The sequence below is a fragment of the Rhinoderma darwinii genome, chromosome 2, assembly GCF_050947455.1.
Source record: "Rhinoderma darwinii isolate aRhiDar2 chromosome 2, aRhiDar2.hap1, whole genome shotgun sequence".
Taxonomy (NCBI): Eukaryota; Metazoa; Chordata; class Amphibia; order Anura; family Rhinodermatidae; genus Rhinoderma; species Rhinoderma darwinii.
The window spans coordinates 76,469,132-76,494,192 of NC_134688.1; the positions used below are offsets into that span (position 1 = coordinate 76,469,132).

A 25,061-nucleotide genomic window follows, 5' to 3' on the forward strand; every position below is an offset into this window, starting at 1 on the left:
CTGTGTCGTCACTCACTTCCTGCCCCAGGACCTGCATCGTGTCGGACGAGCGAGGACACATCGGCACCAGAGGCTACAGTTGATTCTGCAGCAGCATCGGCGTTTGCAGGTAAGTCGATGTAGCTACTTACCTGCAAACGCTGATGCTGCTGCAGAATCAACTGTAGCCTCTGGTGCCGATGTGGCCGACACGATGGAGGACCTGGGGCAGGAAGTGACTGACGTCACAGCGTGATCTCTCGAGAACACGCTGTGTGTCTGCACTGCCAGAAGCTGGGTATTAACGAACAGAAGTGGATGATGCTGATTCGTCAGCATCATACACTCCCATTCCTAACGCCCAGCTAGTAAAAGAAGTAAAAACGCCCCGATGTACGCACATAATACACGCCCAGTTGGACTTTTACTGTAAACACGCCCAGTTGTACTTTTGCAAGCCTCATTTGCATAAATACAAAAATGGTCATAACTTGGCCAAAAATGCTCGTTTTTAAAAATAAAAACGTTACTGTAATCTACATTGCAGCGCCTATCTGCTGCAATAGCAGATAGGGGTTGCAAAATCTGGTGACAGAGCCTCTTTAAGGGTCATACAATGCTTCCTGGGATTCACCAACTTCTACCTGCTGTTCATTCCCAACTTCTCATCTTCGACAGCCCCATCTCTACCGTCACTAAAAAGGGTATGAATGCCAAGGTGTGAGTTGTAGTTTCTATTGGCACCATTTAAAGTAACATATACTGTAATTTGAGATGAGCGAACCGGGACAACCGAACCCGGTTTCGGTCCGAACATCGGGAAAAGTTCGGTTCGCAGCGAATCCGAACTTCACCAGGTTCGGCCGAACCCGGTCAAAAATATTACACAAATCGGCAGCCACTTGTCTCTATCAATCACTGATAGAGAAAAGAGGCTGCTGATTAAAAATAAAATAAAAAGCATTTCATACGTACCCGGTCGTTGTCTTGGTGACGAGTCCCTCTTCTTCCTCCAGTCCGACCTTCTTTTCTGACGCGGCAGCCTGTGATTGGCTGCAGAGGCCGCGGCAGCCTGTGATTGGCTGCAGCGGTCACATGGGCTGTATCGTCATCCAGGAATGTCGGGCCGGATGTTGAGAGGGACGCGTCACCAAGGCAACGGCCAGGAGACCGGACTGGAGGAAGCAGAAAGTTCTCGGTAAGTATGAACGTCTTTTTTTTTTACAGGTTACTATATATTCTGATCGGAATTCACTGTCCAGGGTGCTGAAACAGTTACTACCGATCAGTTAACTCTTTCAGCACCCTGGACAGTGACTATTTACTGACGTCGCCTAGCAACGCTGCCGTAATGACGGGTGCACACATGTAGCCACCCGTCATTACGGGGCCTCATGCACACGACCGTAAAAACACCCATTATTACGGGTCGTAATTACGACCCGAAATAGCAGGCCCATAGACTTCTGTTAGCCACGGGTACCTTCCCGTTTTCTCACGGGAAGGTGCCCGTGCCGTTAAAAAGATAGAACATGTTCTATTTTTTTATTTTACGGGCCGTGCTCCTATACTTTATAATGGGAGCACGGCTCGGAAAAACGACCGGCTGCTCGTGGCTGGCCGTGCTCATCTCCTGAAATACTCTGTGCTGCCTTAAACTCTGTTGACAGGTCAGGATCCTGTTTCTTTTAAATGCTGTTAGGGAACCCGCTCGATCCACTATATAAGGCTGCGCTACAGTGCAGCATTTAAAAGAAACAGGATCCTGACCTGTCCACAGAGTTTAAGGCAGCACAGAGTATTTCAGGAGATGAGCGTGCAGATTCAGTGCTGCTGTGAACTCTGCTCTTACCATTACGTAGCTCTCAGTCTGTTACCTCTCCTCCACTCCTGTCCTCAATAACACCTTCACATGATTGGCAAGTCACCACGTAATGGTAAGAGCAGAGTTCACAGCAGCACATAGTATTTCAGGAGATGAGCGTGCGGATCTTGTGCGGGGTGGTGACTTGCCAATCATGTGAAGGTGTTATTGAGGACAGGAGTGGAGGAGAGGTAACAGACTGAGAACTGCGTAATGGTAAGAGCAGAGTTCACAGCAGCACAGACTCTGCACGCTCCTCTCCTGAAATACTCTGTGCTGCTGTGAACGCTGCTCTTACCATTACGTAGCTCAGTCTGTTACCTCTCCTCCACTCCTGTCCTCAATAACACCTTCACATGATTGGCAAGTCACCACGTAATGGTAAGAGCAGAGTTCACAGCAGCACAGAGTATTTCAGGAGATGAGCGTGCGGATCTTGTGCGGGGTGGTGACTTGCCAATCATGTGAAGGTGTTATTGAGGACAGGAGTGGAGGAGAGGTAACAGACTGAGCTACGTAATGGTAAGAGCAGAGTTCACAGCAGCACAGAGTATTTCAGGAGAAGAGCGTGCAGATTCAGTGCTGCTGTGAACTCTGCTCTTACCATTACGTAGCTCTCAGTCTGTCACCTCTCCTACACTCCTGTCCTCAATAACACCTTCACATGATTGGCAAGTCACCACCCCGTACAAGATCCGCATGCTCATCTCCTGAAATACTCTGTGCTGCTGTGAACTCTGCTCTTACCATTACGTGGTGACTTGCCAATCATGTGAAGGTGTTACTGAGGACAGGAGTGGAGGAGAGGTAACAGACTGAGAGCTACGTAATGGTAAGAGCAGAGTTCACAGCAGCACTGAATCTGCACGCTCATCTCCTGAAATACTCTGTGCTGCCTTAAACTCTTTGGACAGGTCAGGATCCTGTTTCTTTTAAATGCTGCACTGTAGCGCAGTCTTATATAGTGGATCGAGCGGGTTCCCCAGCAGCATTTAAAAGAAACAGGATCCTGACCTGTCCACAGAGTTTAAGGCAGCACAGAGTATTTCAGGAGAGGAGCGTGTGATTGGCTGCAGAGGCCGCTGCAGAGGCCGCTGCAGCCTGTGATTGGCTGCAGGGGCGGTCACGTGGGATGAAGCGTCATCCGTGGAGGCCGGCCTTCTGACGTCATCCTGACGTGCGTGACCGCCACTACAACCTGTGATTGGCTGCAGCGGTGACATGGATGAAACGTCATCGCTGGAGGCCGGACAGGAGGAATGTAAGTATGTACATATTTTTTTTATTTTTTTATTACATTAAAATTGTATTTTCCGCGCGCCGAGCATGTACTGTCAAGGTTGCTGAAAGAGTTAGTGCAGCCCATTAACTCTATCAGCACCCTGGACAGTACCATGCTCGGCGCACGGAAATTACAGGTTCGGTCAGAACTAGTTCGGTCCGAATCGAACTTTTTCGTGAAATTCGGCGAACTAGCCGAACCGAACTTTTCATAAGTTCGCTCATCTCTAACTGTAATGTACTGGGAAACTGAAAAAAATTCTTTGTGAGCTGAAATTAGAAAAAAACTGATTCCTCCATAGTTTTTTGGGTTTCGATTTTACGGCTTTCATTGTGCGGTAAAAACGACAATTTAACTTTATTCTGCGGCTCAATAAGATTACGGTGATACTAAATTTATATAGTTTTTTTTATATATTTTACTACTTTTACAAAGAAAACTATTTGTTAAAAAAAAAAATCTTGTTTCCCCACATACTGAGAGACATAACTTTTTTTAATATTTTTGTCTAAGCGGTGTGAGGGCTTATTTTTTTGGTACAATATTTTTGTACATGCAACTTTTTGATAATTTTTTATTACATTTTTTTTTAGCTAATGTGAACAAAAAAAGCTATTTTGGCTAATAACTTTTTTTTTTTACGGCCTTTACAGTGTGAGTTAAATAAGGAGTAATACAAAGTACCAACATTGCCCACGTGGACAGTCGTTTTAATAGTTTTTCCTGTTATACAAAAGATAGCCTTTGCGTAAACGGAGTAAGGGCCAGTTCACACGTTGCGTAAATACTGCTGATTTTCTGAAACGGAATTTGTTGCAGAAAATCCGCAGCAAATACAGTGGCAGCAAAGTGGATGAGATAAAACAAATCTCATCCACACACTTCGTAAATACTGAGCGTAAAAAACTGACCTGCGGTCCAGAGTTTATTCTGCAGCATGTCAATTGTATTCGCGTAAACGCACCTTATTTGTTGCGGGTTTTCCCCATTGTATTCAATGGGGAGGTAAATTCCGCAACAAATAGCAGTTGTTGCATTTTTTGCGGCGGGTTCTCAGCGATCCTGCCGCAAAAAACGCCTCTTAGAAAACAAACAATATATTATACTTACCTAGGAATCTGTTTTTTATGCTCCTGGGATGACGCTACATCTCATGTGACCTCCGCTGCAGCCAATCATAGGCTGTAGTGGCGGTCACATGGATGAAACGTCATCCCAGGAGGCCGGCCTGGATGATGTCAGAGGGCCGGCCTCCTGGGATGACGCTTCACCCCATGTGACCGCTGCTGAAGTGGTCTCCTGGGATGAGAGGTCATCCCAGGAGGCCGGCGTGCAAGCAGGCTGGCTAAGTGCTGCAGTTTTCCGCAGCAGACATTCCAGGCGAGAAACAGTTTGGTGCGGTTTTTCGCCACAAATTCCCTGCTGCGCACAGGGCGGATACGCCCCGCTTTCTTTTACGCAGCGTATCCTCCCCGTGTGAACTCAGCCTAAGGCCTTATTTACTTGAGCGTTGCGCACCTCGGACGTGAAAAACAGCAGTTTTTTACGCCCAAGGTGCATCTGTGCTCGGCGCTGCGGGACGCGATGTCTCGTATCCCCCATAGATGAGTCTATGGAGGGATGCGTGAAAAAATTGGACATGTCCTATTTTCTCACGGACCCTTCACACGGTCCTTTGAAACAACGGCTGTGTCAACGGCCAGATTGAATTGCAAAGGTCCGTGAGACGGCCGATGTTTCAACGGCCGTCACACGGACATTTAACACGCGAGTGTAAATAAGGCCTAATGGTAATTTCACATTACATCCTGCCCATCCGTGTAATGTATGCACCGGGAGGGAAAGCTCCCAGATCGTATGGTAAACAGTCCCATACTCCTGATGGAGGTTAAAAAAGCCTCAGTTCGGGTGGGACTGCGCTATTTTATGTAGTGGCGTCCCGTAAAAAAAATGATACTGCATGTTTTTTGTGTCCAATTAATGTATTCGCCGGGAGATTTTCCGCCGCATATGATAAATGGACAGGCAGGACGTAATGTGAAAACAGCCTTACCAAAATATAGGCCTTGTTCACACTGTGCTAAAAACGGCGGAAAAATCGGCAGCAGAACACCTCCAAACATCTGCCCATTGGGAAAACGGCGTTCTCTTCCGACGGGGCGTTTTTTACGCGGTCGTTTTGAAAAACAGCCGCAGAATAATACGACCACGAAAAAGAAGTGCATGTCACTTCTTCAGCCGTTTTTGGGGCCATTTTTCATAGACTCTATAGAAAAACAGCTCCAAAAACGTCTGTTAAAAACGCAGTGAAAAACGCGACTTTGAATAAAAAACGTCTGAAAATCAGGAGCTGTTTTCCCTTGAAAACAGCTCCGTATTTTGAGATGTTTTTTATTTTGTGCGTGCACATACCCTTAAAAACACTAGTGTTTTGTAAAGTTCTTTTTAAACTACAGCCGCTTTTGATGCGTATTCATCGCGTTTTTTGCACGCCTTCAGCGTGTTTTTTTGTCGCTCAATCAGAACTCCCATTGACTATAGAAATTAGGTGCAATTTTGGCGCATTTCCGGCGCGTTTTACGTACAAAAGAATTGATCTGATGCTTCTTTTTTTACGTGACACATTTTGAAACAAAACGTGTCGTAGGCACTAATGGCGCGCTATATCATTGATGTCAATGGGACGCTTAAACCAAGCATTTTTGACGCGTTTTTAGGCGTGACAAATGCACAAACAAAAGCACCAAATGCAGACAATACAGAACAATGATAAATGGAGTGGGGGACACCAAAGGGCAATTCCGCACAGGGCACCCTGTAGCATAAGGACGGCCCTGTATATATATATATATACATATATATATATATATATATATATATATATATATATATATATATATATATATATATATATAGAGAGAGAGAGAGAGAGAGAGAAAGAGAGAAAGAGAGAGAGAGAGATTGTTTTTACTTTTTGAGATACCATTCAGCTGCTTTGTATTCCGTATATAGAGCAGCTGTATCTTGCACTGAATCTGAATCCTGTATTTGTCAGGTCTGTGAGACTGACGGGTTCAGTATGTGTGGGTCCTGCGTGTCTCTGAGTCACTCACCGAGGTCCCGGTTCCATTCAATGCTGGAGCAAGGAGCTGACGGCTCCTTGCTCCAACATTCACTACGCCCTGAGCGGCTCGACGCAGGTAGGCGCGATGTAATGACATACTCGCGCCTGTCTGCGCCGAGTCACTCATAGCACAGACCGGAGGAGGAGAAGGATCCTGCACCCGGTGTGGGAACGGGGATAGGTAAATAATTATGTTTTTTTTCTATTATGCACATATGGGGGCATTATACTTTATGGGGGGCTGATATGGCGAGGGGTATTATACTGTATGGGGGGCTGATATGTCAGGTGGTATTATACTGTATGGGGGGTTGATATAGTGGGGGGTATTACACTGTATAGGGGCATATATGGCGGGGGTATTACACTGTATGAAGGCATTATACTGTATAAGGGGCTGATATGGGGGCATTATACTGTATGGGGGGCATTATACTGTATGGGGAGCTTATATGGGGGAATTATACTGTATGGTGGGCTGATATGGGGGGCATTATACTGTATGGGGAGCTGATATTGGGGGCATTATACTGTATGGGGAGCTCATATGGGGGCATTATACTATATGGGGGGCATTATATTGTATGGGTTGCTCATATGGGGGGCATTATACTGTATGGGGAGCTCATATGGGGGGCATTATACTGTATGAGGGACTGATATGGGGGGCATTATACTGACTGTATGGGGAGCTGATATTGGGGGCATTATACTGTATAGGGAGCTGATATGGGGGGCATTATACTGTATGGGGAGCTCATATGGGGGGCATTATACTGTATGAGGGGCAGATATAGGGGCATTATACTGTATGGGGAGCTGATATTGGGGGAATTATAATGTATAGGGAGCTCATATGGGGGGCATTATACTGTATGGGGGGCTGATATGGGGGGCATTATACTGTATGGGGAGCTCATATGGGGGGCATTATACTGTATGAGGGGCAGATATGGGGGCATTATACTGTACGGGGAGCTGATATTGGGGGAATTATAATGTATAGGGAGCTCATATGGGGGGCATTATACTGTATGGGGGGCTGATATGGGGGGCATTATACTGTATGGGGAGCTCATATGGGGGGCATTATACTGTATGGGGAGCTGATATGGGGGAGCATTATACTGTATGGGGAGCTGATATTGGGGGCATTATACTGTATGGGGAGCTCATATGGGGGGCATTATATGGTATGGGGGGCTGATATTGGGAGCATTATATTGTATGGGGAGCTCATATGGGGGCATTATAGTATGGGGAGCTGATATTGGGGGCATTAAACTGCATGGGGAGCTCAAATGGGGGCATTATACTGTATGGGGAGCTGATATGGGGGGCATTATACTGTATGGGGAGCTGATATGGGGGCATTATACTGTATGGGGGCTGATATGGGGGGCATTATATTGTATGGGGAGCTCAAATGGGGGCATTATACTGTATGGTGAGCTCATATTGGGGGCATTATACTGTATGGGGAGCTAATATGGGGGCATTATACTGTATGGGAAGCTGATATGGGGTCATTATACTGTATGGGGAGCACATATGGGGGGCATTATACTGTATGGGGAGCTTATATGGGGGCATTATACTGTATGGTGAGCTGATATGGGGGGTATTATAGTTACATAGTTACATAGTTAGTACGGTTGAAAAAAGACACATGTCCATCAAGTACACTGTATGGGGAGCTGATATGGGGGCATTATACTGTATGGGGGCTGATATGGGGGCATTATACTGTATGGGGGCTGATATGGGGGCATTATACTGTATGGGGGCTGATATGGGGGCATTATACTGTATGGGGGCTGATATGGGGGCACTATATTGTATGGGGGCAGCTATGTGGGGAATTACACTGTAGGGGCTGATATGGGGAGCATTATACTGTATGGGGCAGTTATGGGGCCATTATACTCTATGTGACAGTTATGGGGGCATTATACTGTGGGGGCCAGCTATGGGAGCATTATACTGTGTGGGGGCATTATACTATGGGGGCTGTTGGGCAAGGCGGCTAGGCATAGACGCGCGCAGGGGTCTGGTGGTGGTGTTGTTGAGGAAGGGTAGGGGGGCCCAAGCTGACGCGCAGGGGCCTGGTGGTGGTGGAGTTGGGGAAGGGTAGAGGGTAGAGGGGCCCAAGCTGAATTCTTGCACCTGGGCCCATGAGCCTTTAGCTATGCCCCTGACTGAGGTACGCCTTATCTGGCCACATTGCATATTTAAATATGGAGAAGACATTGATAAACTATGGATGCTTAGTAAGGGCATACTTTTTCATGGCAATGAATGGAAGGGGCTTATGAACATTTGCTTAAAAGAGACTGGAGCGGTAGTGGGGCTAAAATGTCTCACAAGTTGGGTATTTTAATGGCCTCCATCCGCCCCCGTGCACTATATTTACTTGTCCCCGGTGTCCTAGTCCACGCATCCTTCCTCTGCCTCTTCATTCGGCGTCTGGTGGTGCTCCACTGGGTCCTAGCACACACGTGCTGTCCCATATATTGTTAAAGGGTTAACGCGCCAATTTTCAAATTTCATCACCTGACCCAGTATAAAGCCCTTGAAAAAGCTACCGCGAAACGCGCGTCGGGGCTCTTGCTGTGGAGCTCATTTTTGGCTTGATATGCAATACACGGGTTGGTATGGCTTCTGGGACCTACTCTGATTTTTGGTGATACCCTGGTCTCTATACCACTCTATCTACACTGATATTTCAGTGTTGGTTACCAGTTTCTCTTGTATACTATTTTTTACAGGGTCTGTATTACATTGTTCTGTTTCAGCATGCTTTTTGGAGACACATTTTGCGGTGTCTGTTATCCTTGTACTGTACATTTATAGCATGACTGTCAGAGTGACCCTGCTTGGCATTATTGAATGTTGAATATATGCCATTCTGAGTAGCCTCATGTTCTCCACATTGTATATTTTAAGTGTTTGTGGTTTTTAGGTCCTGATGGCCAATATGTTCTTATGTATATTGTAATAAAGAATTTATATTTTTTGCAAGTTACTTATTGTACTTGGTGTCATTATTTTTCCCTTTTGGGAGATTTGATTTGTCCTCACATACAGTTATAGGTAATTACTGTCGGTTCTTCCTTGATATGTGTGGACGTTTACTATAACGTTTATCGTTAGGTTTGGTTCTATATAGGTATTCAGTATAAAGCCCTGCCTCCTCTGATACACATTGCCAAAGCAATTTGGTTCCAAGTTTTGCTTTGTGATCCTGGTTTCCCCTGCAGTCTAGTTTTCTGAATTCGTGTACCGACCTTTTGCCTATTACTGACCATCCGTGCCTGCTGCTTGCTCTGACGAATTGCTACGTTTACCACTCTGCTTCTATTAACGTCAGCTGTCACCAAGATAGACTACTTCGGGGGTAGTCCACATCCCTGAACAGGGGTGAAAGGGTAAAGACCGGGGATTCCCTTAGACTCTGCTTCCCGAAGTAGCCTCAAATCTAATTTTTTGGTGACAAGGAGGGTTTACACCAACCTCTGCTTGCGCTACTACAGCCCAATTCTAGGGCTGTCATTACAGGATTCCAAAGTTGGTTGGTTAGAGTAAAGGTAAAGGAGAATACTTCAACGTATGACTTTCATTATAGGAAAAAGAAAGGAGAGACCCTCCTATTGTTATTTTTTGGAATATCAGTTCCTGCCCAGGTGTGCACCACCAGTGTAAATCATGAAAGGTTAGGTAAGGGAGAAAGGGAGAAGGAGGAAAAAGGGGGCAAGACTGTTATTATATTTGTGTTGAGGTCGCCTTCAATTATTAATGTTGATACCGATAATTTAGTAGGGAAAGAAATTCCAATGCAATGTCCCCTTTAATTGCTATGGAAAATTACCTAAATTGTCGTATCAACATTAATAATTGAAGGCGACCTCAACACAAATATAATAACAGTCTTGCCCCCTTTTTCCTCCTTCTCCCTTACCTAACCTTTCATGACTTTCATTATAGTTATTATTATTACCTTTTACAATATGGAGATGATACTAAACTGTGTAATTTAATGAAGCGACTATTCACACTATCATTTTCAGGTCTTTCTCATGGGTTCTGGTATTTTTGTTGGCAAGAATTAGCGCAGTCTGTATAACAAATCAATAGGATCTGTTAGGATTTGTCAGGATCTGTTTGACAACGAATCCAGCAAAGCTGTCATGGCTCCATTATGAACCGAAGCAATGAGGCTCGTGTGAACACAGGGTTACACACAAGAGGATAATATTATATTATTTGAGGATTTGAAGAAGTTGGAGGTATTGTGGAGTAGTATGAAACTCATGACAATAGGCTGAATGAGAAGAACATTTGCCTATTTTCAAACTCACTAAATATGTAACCATATATGTAAATGATGACATTAAAGTGTGACTAACAGGGACCATTCTCAGAATAGTCATCATAGTTATTTATAGCTCCCTTAATTTCATGCAGAAAAACTTGCTTATTAAAATAATAGATTTTGCAAAGAAAAGTAATAATGAGCAATAAAAAGAACAATTCCACCAAGAATTTATTATAACGAAAAGAGAAGTTATTTTGTATTTTAATTTAAAAAAGTAACATTACTAGAAACTCAATTCATAGTTTTTGGCAGCAGGGTGGCTCCGTGGTTAGCACTATTGACTTGCCGCACTGGGGTCCTGGATTTAAATCTGTCCAAGGGTAACATCTGCATAGAGTTTGTATGTACCCCCAGTGTTTACTAGGGACTCCAGTTTCCTCCCACACCCAAAAAACATACTGGTGTGTATGTGTCTGGGATAAGGATACTAGATTGTCCCATTGGGGACAGGGAATGATGTGAGTGGCGACAATTTGTGTACAGCACTATATAAACAAAAGGAATAATTAAGCATAGATTGCAATCAGAAATGCTTTCTTAAAAATTATTTCCACTTAATATAAAGAACAATATACAATTGATTCTGCAGCAGCATCGGCGTTTGCAGGTAAGTCGATGTAGCCTCTGTCGCCTGGTGCCGATGTGTCCTCGCTCGTCCGACACGATGCAGGACCTGGGGCAGGAAGTGACGTCACAGCGTGATCTCGCGAGGACACGCTGTGTGTCTGTGAACTGCCAGAAGCTGGGTGGTAACGAAGAGAAGTGGATGATGCTGATTCGTCAGCATCATACACGTCTATTCACAACGCCCAGCTAGTAAAACAAGTAAAAACGCCCAGATGTACACACAGGGCCGGCCTTAGGGTAGATGGCGCCCCGTGCGAAATTATCTTTCGGCGCCCCACGCCATTATAAAAAATGCCCCATAAAAAAGCATAATTCCTCCCCACAGTATAATGCCCTATATAGTGCCCCCACACAGTGTAATGCCCCTTTAGTGCCCCACACACAGTATAATTATAATATTTAATAATGTAATATATTATTACGCCTTCAAGGACACAGTATTTTGTCCTCTAATTGTGCCCACACAGTGTTATGCCCCCTAAGTGCCACACACATTTTATTGCCCCCTGTAGTGCCCCTACACAGTATGATGTCCTCCACAGAGTATAATGCCCCCACAGCCCCCCTAGTAGAAAGTTCCCCCTGTAGATTGTGCCGTACAGCCTCCCTGTAGACAGTGCCATAATCCCCCACCTCCTCCTTGTAGACAGTGCCATACAGCCCCCATCTGCACCTTGTAGTGTCATACAGCCCCCATCTGCCCCTTGTAGTGCCATACAGCCCCCCATCTGCCCCTTGTAGTGTCATACAGCCCCACCTCCCTCTTGTACACAGTGCCCCCCACCGCCCCCTTGTAGAAAGTGACATACAGCCCCCACCTCCCCCTTGTAGACAGTGCCATACTGCCCCCCACCTCCACCTGACAGGATCCTTGCGTAGGCCGGCTTGATCCAGAGATGTCATCACGCCGACTGCGCAGGGATCCTGTCCCTGCGCCTCATAGGCTGCAGGCGCCTCTGTAGCCTGTTACAGAGTTTCCCAACCTTTTCGGACTTGAGCCACCCCTGGAAAAAAAAAAATCCTCAGGGTCCCCCTACCAAAAATTGTTTAGAGAAAGACAGAAAATAGCTAAAAATAAGCACTACATTCTTAGGGTATGTTCACACAGCATTTTTTGGAAGGCAGAAAAAATCTGCTTTTGAATTGACAGCGTTATTTGATGGGGTTTTTTTAGCGTTTTTTATTTTAAAGCTGTTGAAGCGAATGCAAAAGACGCAGCAAAAAAAGCTCCAAACGAGCGCCAAAGCTATTTTCTTCCTACTATTAATTTCAATTGGAGGTCAGAGGTGGAAACCACTTGAAGACCATCAGCCCCCCCCCCCCCACCACTCACAGTAAAATGACCATCAGCCCCCCACTCACGGTAAGGCTGGGTTCACACACACTATTTACGGACGTAATTCGGGCGTTTTAGCGCCGAATTACGTCCGAAAATGCGGCTCAAAAGCGTCGGCAAAGATCTGCCCATTCATTTGAATGGGTCTTACGATATTCTGTGCCGACGGTCATTTTTGCGCCCGCGTCAAAGAAAAGCCTGTCACTTCTTGAGACGTAATTGGAGCCGTTTTCCCTTGACTCCATAGAAAAACAGCTCCAATTACGTCCGTAATGGACGCAGCGAAAAGCGCCTGCATATGCCATTACGTCTGAAATTCCGGAGCCGTTTTCTCCTGAAAACAGCTCCGTAATTTCAGCCGTAATGGACGCTACCGTGTGAACATACCCTAAAATGACCATCAGCCCGTCCACTCACAGTAAAACGACCATTAGCCCCCCACTCACAGTAAAACGACCATTAGCCCCCCACTCACAGTAAAATGACCATCAGCCCGCCACTCACAGTAAAACGACCATCAGCCCAGCACTCACAGTAAAATGACCAGCAGCCCGCCACTCACAGTAAAACTACAATCAGCCCCGCACTCACAGTAAAACGACCATCAGCCCCCCACTCACAGTAAAATGACCATCAGCCCCCCACTCACAGTAAAACTACAATCAGCCCCGCACTCACAGTAAAACTACCATCAGCCCCCCACTCACAGTAAAATGACCATCAGCCCCCCACTCACAGATGCCCCCTGTAGGTCATGCCACACAGCCCCTTTGTAGGTAGTAGGGATGTCATGACACCTGAATTTGGACATCAATACCGATACTTCGTGTAGTATTGCAATTTCGATACCAAAATGATACTTTGCCAACAGTAATAAAAAAAAGTTCTTCCATTTTCTGATGTGAGGCGCGAGGTGTGATGCTGAATTTAACCTCCATTTGCCTCACATTAATAGTAATTAACCCCATCATGTTTCTCAGTCATTAATGTGTGAGGTACATCATGGAGTTAATTACTATTAATGTGAGGCACGTGAAGGTTAAATTCATCACACCTCGTGCCTTACATTAATAAGTGAAAGAAGTTTTTTTTAGTTTTTTTTTTTACAGCGTACACATCATAAATGACGCCAAAAAATTGTTGTGCAGGTTATTACGGCCGCGCCAATACCGAATGTGTATATTTTATATATTGAGACTTATTTTAACCCCTTCCCGCTCCTTGACGTACTATTACGTCATGGCAGCTGTATCGTTAGCGCTCCATGCCGTAATAGTACGTCTCGGGAGTAACGGCCGTTTCGGCCGTCCTCCCGACACATACAGGAGCTGTGACAGTTGCTGTCTTGTTCAGCAGCTGTCACAGCTCCTACAGCGGGGACCGATCGCTGTGTCCCCGCTGATTAACCCCTTAAAAGCCGCGTTCTATAGAGATCGCGGCTTTTTAGGGGTTAAGCTGCCATCGCCGGCCTGCTACGCGATAGCGGCCGGCGATGGTGACTATGGCAACCGGACACCAAACAATGGCGTCCGGCTATGCCATAGACGGAAGCCTAGTGGGTCCTGACAACGTCAGGACCCACTATGCTTGCTGTCAGTGAGTAGCTGACAGTTCTAATACACTGCACTACGCATGTAGTGCAGTGTATTAGAATAGCGATCAGGGCCTCCTGCCCTCATGTCCCCTAGTGGGACAAAGTAATAAAGTAAAAAAAAAGTTAAAAAAAGATGTGTAAAAATAAGAAAATAAAAGTTTTAAAAGTAATAAAAGTAAAAATCCCCCCTTTTCCCTGATCAGTCCTTTATTATTAATAAAAATATATAAACAAACAAATAAACTATACATAATTGGTATCGCCGCGTCCGTAACGGCCTGAACTACAAAATTATTTCATTATTTATCCCGCACGGTGAACGCCGTAAAATAAAATAATAATAAACCGTACCACAATCACAATTGTTTGGTCACTTCACCTCCCAAAAAATGGAATAAAAAGAGATCAAAAAGTCGCATGTACCTAAAAATACTGATCGAAACTACAGTTCGTTACGCAAAAAATAAGTCCTCGCACGGCTTTATTGATTGAAAAATAAAACCGTTATGGCTCTTAGAATAAGGTAACACAAAAAGTGAATGATTGTTTACAAAACGTATTTTATTGTGCAAACGCCATAAGACATAAAAAAAAACTATAAACATCTGGTATCGCCGTAATCGTATCGCCCCGCAGAATAAAGTGAATATGTCATTTATAGCGCACGGTGAACGCTGTAAAAAAAAACGAAAAAAAAACAATCGTACAATTGCTGTTTTTTAGTCACCACGCCACCTAAAAATAGAATAAAAACTGATCAAAAAGCCGCATGCACCCCAAGAAAACTACAATGCATTCCTCAAGGGGTCTAGTTTCCAAATTGGGGTCACTTTTGGGGGGTTCCCAATGTTTTGGCACCACAAGACCTCTTCAAACCGGACATGGTGCCTAATAAAAAAGAGGCTTCAAAATCCACTAGGTGCTCCTTTGCTTCTGAGGCCGGTGCTTCAGTCCATTACCGCCCGAGGGCCACATGTGGGATATTTCTCAAAACTGCAGAATCTGGGCAATACGTATTAATTTGCGTTTCTCTGATAAATCCTTTTGTGTTATAAAAAAAATGGTATAAAGAGGATTTTCTGACAAAAAAAAAATTTAAATTTCACCTCTACTTTGCTCTAAATTTTTGTGAAACACCTAAAGGGTTCATAAACTTTCTAAATGCTGTTGTGAATACTTTGAGGGGTCTAGTTTCTAAAATGGGGTATTTCATAGGGATTTCTAATATATGGGCCCCTCAAAGCAACTTCAGAACTGAACTGGAACCTAAAAAAATAAATAAATAGAGGCAATACTTCGCTTCTTCCATTATACTGATAATGAGCCGTTCCCACCCCGAGATGACCCCAGTTTTGACCGTTTGTATAAACGGAGACCCCTATTAGACCGTTCCAGTGCCCGGTTTTCCCCAGCATACACCCCGAGAAGTGTATTTCTATTGATGAGTCCCTGGTACATTTTAAAGGGAGGGTTCAATTCCGCCAGTACCTGCCGTGTAAGAGGGCAAGGTATGGCGTGAAGATGTATAAGCTGTGAGAGTGCATCCGGGTATACCTACAGGTTTAGGATATATGAAGGAAAGGCCACCCCCAAACCAGACTGCATCCTGGACTACAATAGGTACATGGGAGGGATGGACTTGTAAGATCAAGCCCTGAAGCCCTACAGCGCCATGCGGTGAGGTATAAGAAGGGCACATCATACAGATGGCTTTGTACAATGCGTACGTGCTACGTCGATGTGCAGGCCAGACGGGAACTTTCCTGGAATTTCAAGAGGTGATTATCAAGAACCTAATCTTTAGGGACCAAGAAGGGGGGGCACCCAGTACTTCTGGAAGCGGGGCCACACGCATCGTACCAGGGCGGCAACACTTTCCAGGAGAAGTTCCCCAAACTGGCAAGAAGGGAAAAAGTCAAAAGAGGTGCAAAGTCTGCTATAAGAGGGCGATAATGCATGACGCAATATATCAATGTGACACGTGTCCCGAATAACCAAAGCTCTGTATGAAAGTGTTTTAAAATTTATCATCCATCCCTTGGTTTATAATTTACCCCAATTTTACTTACCCTGATGCACTCCACACAGCTTATCCCCCCACGTCTTTCCCCTCTGGGCCCTGCTGTGTGTCCAGGCAGCTGATAACAGCCACATGTAGGGTATTGCCATACCCGGGAGAACCCACATTACAGTTTATGGGGTGTAGGTCTCAGGTCAAAATGCTCACTACACCTCTATATGAATGCCTTAAGGGTGTAGTTTTTAAAACGGGGTCACTTCTTGCGGGTTTCAACTGTACTGGTACCTCAGGGGCTTCTGCATACATGACTTCGCACTCGAAAATCCCCAGTAGGCCAAATGGTGGTCCTTTCCTTCTGAGCCCTCCCATGGGCCCAAACGGCAATTTATCACAACAAATGGGGTATTGCGGCACTCAGAACAAATTGCGCAACAGAATGGGGTATTTTGTTTCTTGTGAAAAAAAGAATTTTTCTGCCAAAACGACATATTATTTGAAAAAAATAATTTTGTTTTCATTCCCAGCCCAATTCAAATAAGTTCTGTGAAAAAACTATGGGGTCAAAATGGTCACAACACCCATAAATGAATTCCTTGAGGGGTGTAGTTTCCAAAATGGGGTCATTTGTGGTTGGTTTCTATTGCTTTGATACCTCTGGGGCTCTGCAAATGCGACATGGCACCCGAAAACCAATCCAGCAAAATCTGTACTCCAAAGAACACACAGCGCTCCTTTCCTTCTGAGCCCTCCCATGGGCCCAAACGGCAGTTTATCACCACAAATGGGGTATTGCCGCACTCAGGATAAATTGGGCAACAAAATGGAGTATTTTATTTCTTGTGAAAATAAGAATTTTTGAGCTAAAATGACATATTATTGGAAAAAATATATATTTTTTGAATTCCCAGCCCAATTCAAATAAGTTCTGTGAAGAAACTATGGAGTCTAAATGGTCACATTACCCATAAATGAATTCCTTGAGGGGTGTAGTTTCCAAAATGGGGTCACTTCTGGTGGGTTTCCATTGCTTTGATAACTCTGGGGCTCTGCAAATGCGACATGGCACCCGAAAACCAAACCAGCAAAATCTGTACTCCAAAGAACACACAGCGCTCCTTCCCTTCTGAGGCCTCCCATGGGCCCAAACGGCAGTTTATTGCCACAAATGGGGTATTGATGCACTCAGGACAAATTGGGCAACAAAATTGAGTATTTTGTTCCCTGTGAAAATAAGACATTTTGGTAAAAAATTACATCTTATTGGAAAAAATGTCATTTTTTTTAATGTCACAGCCCAATTGAAATAGGTGCTGTGAAAAAACTGTGTGGTCAAAATGCTAACAACAACCATAAATGAATTCCTTGAGGGGTGTAGTTTCCAAAATGGGGTCACTTTTGGTGGGTTTCCATTGCTTTGATACCGCTGAGGCTCTGCAAATGCGACATGGCACCCGAAAACCAATCCAACAAAATCTGGACTCCAACAAACATATAGCGCTCCTTTCCTTCTGAGCCCTCCCATGGGCCCAAACGGCAGTTTATCACCACAAATGGGGTATTGCCACACTAAGGACAAATTGGGCAACAAAATGGGGTATTTTGTTCCCTGTGAAAATAAGAACTTTTGATCACAAATGACATTTTATTGGAAAAAATGACATTTTTTTCATTTCAGAGCCCAATTCAAATACGTGCTGTGAAAAAACTGTGCGGTCAAAATGGTAACAACAACCCTAAATGAATTCCTTGAGGGGTGTAGTTTCCAAAATGGGGTCACTATTGGGGGATTCCTACTGTTTTGGCACCTCAACACCTCTTCAAACCTGGCATGCTGCCTAAAATATATTCTAATAAAAAAAGAGGACTCAAAATGCACTAGGTTCTTCTTTGCTTCTAGGGCTTGTGTTTTAGTCCACGAGCGCACTAGAGACACATGTGGGACATTTCTAAAAACTGCAGAATCTGGACAATACATATTTAGTAGTGTTTCTCTGGTAAAACCTTCTGTGTTACAGAAAAAAAAATGAATAAAATTGAAATTCAGCAAGAAAAATGAAATTTGCAAATTTCACCTCCACTTTGCTTTAATTCCTGTGAAATGCCTGAAGGGTTAAAAAACTTTATAACTGCTGTTTTGAATACTTTGAGGGGTCTAGTTTTTAAAATGGGGTGTTTTATCAGGGTTTCTAATACATAGGCCCCACAAAGCCACTTCAGAACTCAAGAGGTACCTTAAAAAAAAGGCTTTTGAAATTTTCTTAAAAATATGAGAAATTGCTGTTTATGTTCTAAGCCTTGTAACGTCCAAGAAAAATAAAAGAATGTTCCAAAAACGATGCCAATCTAAAGTAGACATATGGGAAATGTGAACTAGTAACTATTTTCTCTACATTTCTCTACATTTTGCAATTTTTCACCAATAAACACTGAATATATCGACCACATTTTACCACGAACATGAAGCCCAATGTGTCACGAGAAAACAATCTCAGAATCGCTTGGGTAGGTTTAAGCATTCCGACGTTATTACCACATAAAGTGAAATATGTCAGATTTGAAAAATGGGCTCTGAGCCTTAAGGCCAAAACTAGGCTGCGTCCTTAAGGGGTTAAGGTTTATTGTAAAAAAAAAGGTGAATGTGTATTTTTTTAAATTTAACATTACTTTATGTTTTTACTTTATTTTTAAACTTTAATGTACTGGCATATATCAGATATGTGCCAGTACATTATCCTGTGTACTGATAGTACACAGGCAGTTGTTAGGACATACCTAAGTATGCCCTAACAACAGGAAATATGGTAAGACAGCCCTGGGGTCCTTCAATAGACCCTGGGCTGTCTGCCCATATATGGTATGGCCCTCAATCGCGTCACAGGAATTTCCTGTGACGCGATCCAAGGGGCATCCCCCTCCTCACTTTCCTCTGAATGCTGCAGTCAGTTTTGATCGCAGCATTCAGGAGAATAGCGGCGGAGATGAGCGGTTTCTCTGATCTCCGCCGTTATAGAGCGGGGCTGCGGCTGTGTAATAGTCATTGCCCCGCTCCTGACAAAAGTGCGTGCGCGGTCAGCATGAGGTAATGCGGCCGGCGATGCACTAATGAGCGGCGGCGCAGACACCGAAGACAGAACATGGGGGTGTTTTGCAGTGCGGCAGCTCATTAGTGCAGCGCTGGCCGCATCGCATCATCCTCACGGCGCGCTCTTGTCAGGACTCAGGAGCGGGGCAATGGCTGTATTACACAGCCGCAGCCCCGCTCTCATTCATCATGTATTACTATACTTACCGGTGTGGCTCGAACCATATGGGGATGCACAGTATCGAAGTTTCGATGCAGTGTGCATCCCTAGTAAGTAGTGCCACAAATCCCCCCCTTGCCGCACAGCCCCCTTGTAGGTAGTGCCACACACACCCTTGTAGATAGCACTACCTTCCTGTAGATAGCGCCACTGTAGCTCCTTGTGGCTGGGGATTCCGCTCCTTGACGGAGTGCTTGATGTCCATATATGAACAGTGACATCGGGCAACTAACTCCTGAAGCGGAATCCCTGTCCACAGCGTTGCCGACGCTGTGACCGGGGATTCCACTCCAGGAGAAGCCCCTGACGTCTCTGTCCATTTAGTCGGGGGGTGCCATCTACAGGGGTTCTGCAAAAAAATCTCCTCCTCCTCCTCACATCCACTTTGCGCTATGAGGAGGAGGAGAGAAAGAACGTCCGTGGCAGTTGTCCAGAGGAGTGTCGCGGCACCCCTGGAGGGTTCTCATGGGAACCTCATGTTGGGAACCACCAGTCTAGTAGATCACAGAGCAGTGAGATACCTCCCTGCCCTGCTATAGTGTTCAATAGTATCTGCGTCTTTAGCAGGGCCGTATTTACAGCTCACGCTGCCCTAGGCACTAAGCCTGAATAGACCCCCATTAAAGGCCTATTTAGTTGAGCCAATTATCATCATGATTCGCCAGTTTCTGACCAATTATAATGATATTTGGTCAGTGTTAACAAAGGGGAAGATCAATGATAAAAACTTTGCTTATCGTTAATCTCTAATGAGAAAAAAAAAAGGTAATACACCCGGCCGTAGTCATAGCGATGCGTATTCTGTTCTGAGCGTAGCCCGGCCTCCAGGGATGACGATGCATCCCATGTGACAGCTGCAGCCAATCAAAGGCTGCAGCGGTCACATGGACTACAGCGTCATCGCAGGAGGCCGGGCTACCCTCAGAGAGAGAGAGAGGGACTACGGCTGGGAGTATTAGCTTTTTTTTTAATTTATTTCTGCAGTTTTTCCGCCCAAAAAACTGCACCAAAATTTGGTGCCGTTTTTCAGCTGAAATTCCCTGCGGTTCTCAGGACGTATACACTGTGTGGTTTTACGCATCCACCCTGTGTGTTCCTACCCTTATAATCAAGTTGCTCTCCCCCACAAATATTATCTCTAAGGGCTTATTTAGACAAACGGGATATACGTCCGTGCAACGCGCGTGATTTTCATGCGCGTTGCACGAACCTATATTAGTCTATGGGGCCGTGCAGACATGTGTGTGATTTTTATGCTGCGTGAGTCCGCTGCGTAAAAGTCACGACATGTCCGTTCTTTGAGCGTTTTTTGCGCATCACGCACCCATTGAAGTCAATGGGTGCGTGAAAACCACGCATGCCGCACGGAAGCACTTCAATGCGAACAGCGTGATTCACGCACCAGCTGTCAAAAGGATGAATGAAAACAGAAAAGCACCACGTGCTTTTCTGTTTACAAACATCCAAATGGAGTGTCATAATGATGGCGGCTGCGCGAAAATCACACAGCCGCGAATCATATGATGCTGCTGCACGGAGCTGTCAAATGCATTTTGCAAAGGCAAAACGCCGTGTTTTTTGGTGCGCAAAAGGCACACGCTCGTGTGAATCCAGCATAAGGGTAAGGTCACACGGAGTGGCCCTGACACGGTCGCAACGCAGCTAACAACCACGCCGGCACCATGTTCAGTGCGGCTGTCAAACAGCCTGTTAATGGCCTCATGTATTCCGGTTACATTCGCACGCGCACTGCCGCTCCATTCATTCTCTATGGGAGCGCCGGAGATAGCCGAGTGCAGTGTTCTGCTTTTTCCGGCACTCCCATAGAGAATGAATAGGGGGTAAGTTGTTGTAATTTGCAAAATCGTGCGGCCATAAAGGGTATATTAATTCATGGCCGCACAATTTTGCAGATAAAGGGACGGTTTATTAATATACCCTTTATGGCCGCACGATTTTGCAAATTACAACAACTTACCTCCTATTTATTCTCTATGGGAGAGCCGGAAAAAGCAGAACACTGCACTCGGCTATCTCCCCATACATAACGTTAAGTTCCCCTCCCCCATGATTCATAATAAGCTCCTACACCACAAAATAAACTATACAGAAGTCCCCCTCCCCACAAAATACATTTATAAAGAATCCCCCACACTCCTATAGCATTTAGGGCAATGTCCCCTCACCCTCAAAATCGATCTGTAAAAAATACACTCAAAGTACCTATAACCTAGTCTCCCCTCCCCCACAAAATCGATCTGTAAAAAATACACTCAAAGTACCTATAACCTAGTCTCCCCTCCCCCACAAAATCGATCTTTAAAAAAAAAAAAAACATCCTGTTACACATCACATAAAGCCCTCTCTCTCCCCCTCCCTCACACAGCACATAAATAGAAAAAGCTGCTGCACTTACCTGACTCTGGAGCTCCGTGGAGGAGTCTTCACTGGGGCAGCAGCACAGCAGGAAGGAGCTGCGTGAGGTGCTGAGTGTGTGTGACACTGCAGTACAGGCTGTGCTGATTGGTGGAGCAGACAGAAGCACCTGCTGCTCCTCCAATCAGCGCTCACTTCACGCAGCAGTGCAGAGGGAGGAACATTTCTCCTCTATTCTGCTCGTACCCACTGGCGCCCCCCTTGCAGCATGGCGGCCGGCGCCCTGTGCGACCGCACGTGTCGCACATAGCTAAGGCCGGGCATGTGTACACACACAATACACGCCCACTTGGACATAACTTTAAGAAAGGCTCATTTGCATAAATATAAAAATGGTCATAACTTGGCCAAAAATGCTCGTTTTTGAAAAAAAAAACGTTACTGTAATCTACATTGCAGCGCCGATCTGCTGCAATACGAGATAGGGGTTTGAAAATCTGGTGACAGAGCCTCTTTAAGTGTAACCTCAGCAGAAATGTAGCAAGGCACAAAAATGTGAATATTCCGACAACCCAATACAAACAATGATGTCTGCAGATCAGTGACACACTAAACTCACAACTCCGAGTATGATACAAAGTTTCCAGTGGGCAACAAAGTATCCCATAAGCGTGGTGCTGTGATCGGTATTCCACACGGTCGAGGTGGGATCCGGCTCTGTTAGAATGAAGGCGATGATAAGTCGTGAGTTTAAAATAACAGAAATATAATGGAGAAAAAAACATGGTACTGTAGTAATTCTGATCCATGCAATATTTTTAACCTTTCGCCTCTTAATAAATGTGGTGTATTTTATGCCAACTTTTCTAACTATTTAAACTGGCGTATGAAATGCAATTCTTAATAAAAATGCCCCCTTAGACTTTATAACTGCTTACACTGTTGCCTCCTTCCAGTTTCATCTCCTCCTGTGCCAACCAGTCTGGGTATTTATTCACCTCCTGGCTATGCTGGATACCTCAATCCATTCATGGGATTTCTGGAGTTACTGCCTACTATTCTAAGGTGACATATATCATGTCTGGGCATCATCAATTACAATAACAATAATCAATAACAATGGGCATGATAGCTCAATCATGGTTTCCTGATTATGGGCACGTACTCTGTCACCTTCTTACCTTGGCATCTGTTGTGGGACAATAGGGTGCTGTTGGTTGTATCTTGATAAGGTCTCAGAGTGAATAAGGATTACCTGACTACATTTTTATGGCGTGTCAGATCAAAAAATATTTGACTCCAAATTAACAAAATATAAGTTTTGATTGCACTGAATAGTGTAATATGCAGATACAGTATGAATACTAAAATGTTGATTAATATATTTATTATATAGCGCCAACATATTCAGCAGCGCTGTACAGAAATAGATGCCGTTCACATCATTCCCCGTAACCAATGGTGCTCAAAAACTATTTTCCCTATGTCAGACACACATGTTTTTGGGAATGCAAATGTATGACATGATGGGGATATCAGTTTGGCAATATATGCCTAGATAGATGTGTGGAATGTGTGTATTTACAAGTAGTAGAACTAGATATTAAAGTAAACTATAAAATATAGGCTATAAATAAAATAAAACTATAATTAAAGTCTCCTATGTACAGCACTATTTTATCTGGATGAAGGCTTTAGCATTCAATATCCACACCCACACTCATCTATTTTAGTACTGTGGATATACAGAAAGTGTTCTGTGCGTCAATATTACTGTGCATTTCTATATGTGGAAGCAAGTCAAGCTGTTGTTTGAAGAATTAACATTCTTCATCATGATAATGTGGGTGTTTGACTGTCACATACAAAAGATTCAAATTCAAATGATTTATCTGTGTACCTTTTATTTAGAGGAGAAAAAAAAGTATTGTCGTTTTTGTATTGTTTTTTAGGAAAAAATTGGCTATATCTTTGCTTTTCTAAGATGCACCAGGAAATGTTCTCGACCAAACATACACACTGAACATGGTGTGGACATAGCCGAAAATAATGTGATTGAAATTGCTATTGAAATTGCTATTACTATTTGAATCCAGTAATAGTTGTAAAATTCTAAAATCTATATTTCTAGGGCAGTAAAATGGCATAAAATAAAGAATTGAATTGCACCTTCTCCTAAATAAAAAAAATAATTATTTGTTCAGGGATGTTTGTCTTCTCAGGAAGGCTGGGAAGGGGGCAGCCGGGAGTTACCTTCAATTCCTGTGTGCAGCAACTGTTTTCACTATTTTTATTTTAAAAAGATTTGAAAAACGTAGATATTTTGAGTATCCCATATCTCTCCTTAGATCTTCAACTACCTGGAGCCCAGTTAAACATAATTTAGGGGGCAGCTTGAGGGTAAACTATTATTAATTCATAACCCATGGCAATTTTCTCCAAAATCCAAACTACCCGCAACGCTTCCCTGTTTGAGTGTATAACATTACAGGACCAGTGTTACATCATAATGTAGGAGGTTGACCCATCTCCTAGGGTGTACCATACAGGCAGACCATCAAGGGAGTAACTATAGGGGGTGCTGAGGTAGCAGCCACACCTGAGCTTTGGTGCCTGAGGAGGCCAACAGTCCCTTTGCCACATATAGGAAGACACCAGTATTATAAATGGCACATGGTAGGTTGGGGCCCTGTTTTGCAGTGGTGTCGAGGGGTTTGGAATTTATGGCTCTGCGGACCATATGGCTTCTATGGGGTGCCTGGAAAGATGGGACCATTTCAGGTTGATTTTGTCCTCATTTCAACAGATGTGGTCTTCACTGGCGCTTCAATGTTAGCAAACAAGTGGAAAATTTACTCTATTCATGAAATTGTAATAGGGGCAAGAGGACCTCTTGTTGCTGTTTGCTAGGGCTGTTGTGGTGTCAAGCAGAACTTGAAAGGGGCCACATTTTTATTTTTGCTATGAGCCCCTATCCTCTATGAAACTACCCATATCCATACAAAACTGAATGTATACTTTTATTCAAGAGATTAATGTTAACATAAAAACAAGCATTAGAATAAAAGAATTTTGGTTGACAAAACTGAAATATATCTAATGTAAAATACTGAATATAACCATGAAGTTGTCTGGTAAAACAACAGAATCTTATATCTTCATGTATGCATGGTTACACAATT

The 25,061-nt window shown here is 44.2% G+C and overlaps 1 long non-coding RNA gene across 1 annotated transcript in view; it reads right to left on the reverse strand.

Moving 5' to 3' along the window:
- The window catches only part of LOC142740635 (uncharacterized), a 46,185-nt gene extending 24,186 nt beyond the window's left edge, over window positions 1-21,999 (reverse strand). The window contains exon 1 of the long non-coding RNA XR_012880827.1: window positions 21,920-21,999. This is a non-coding gene — a long non-coding RNA (uncharacterized LOC142740635). The remainder of the gene's footprint in view (window positions 1-21,919) is intronic.
- Between the last annotated feature and the right edge of the window lie 3,062 nt (window positions 22,000-25,061).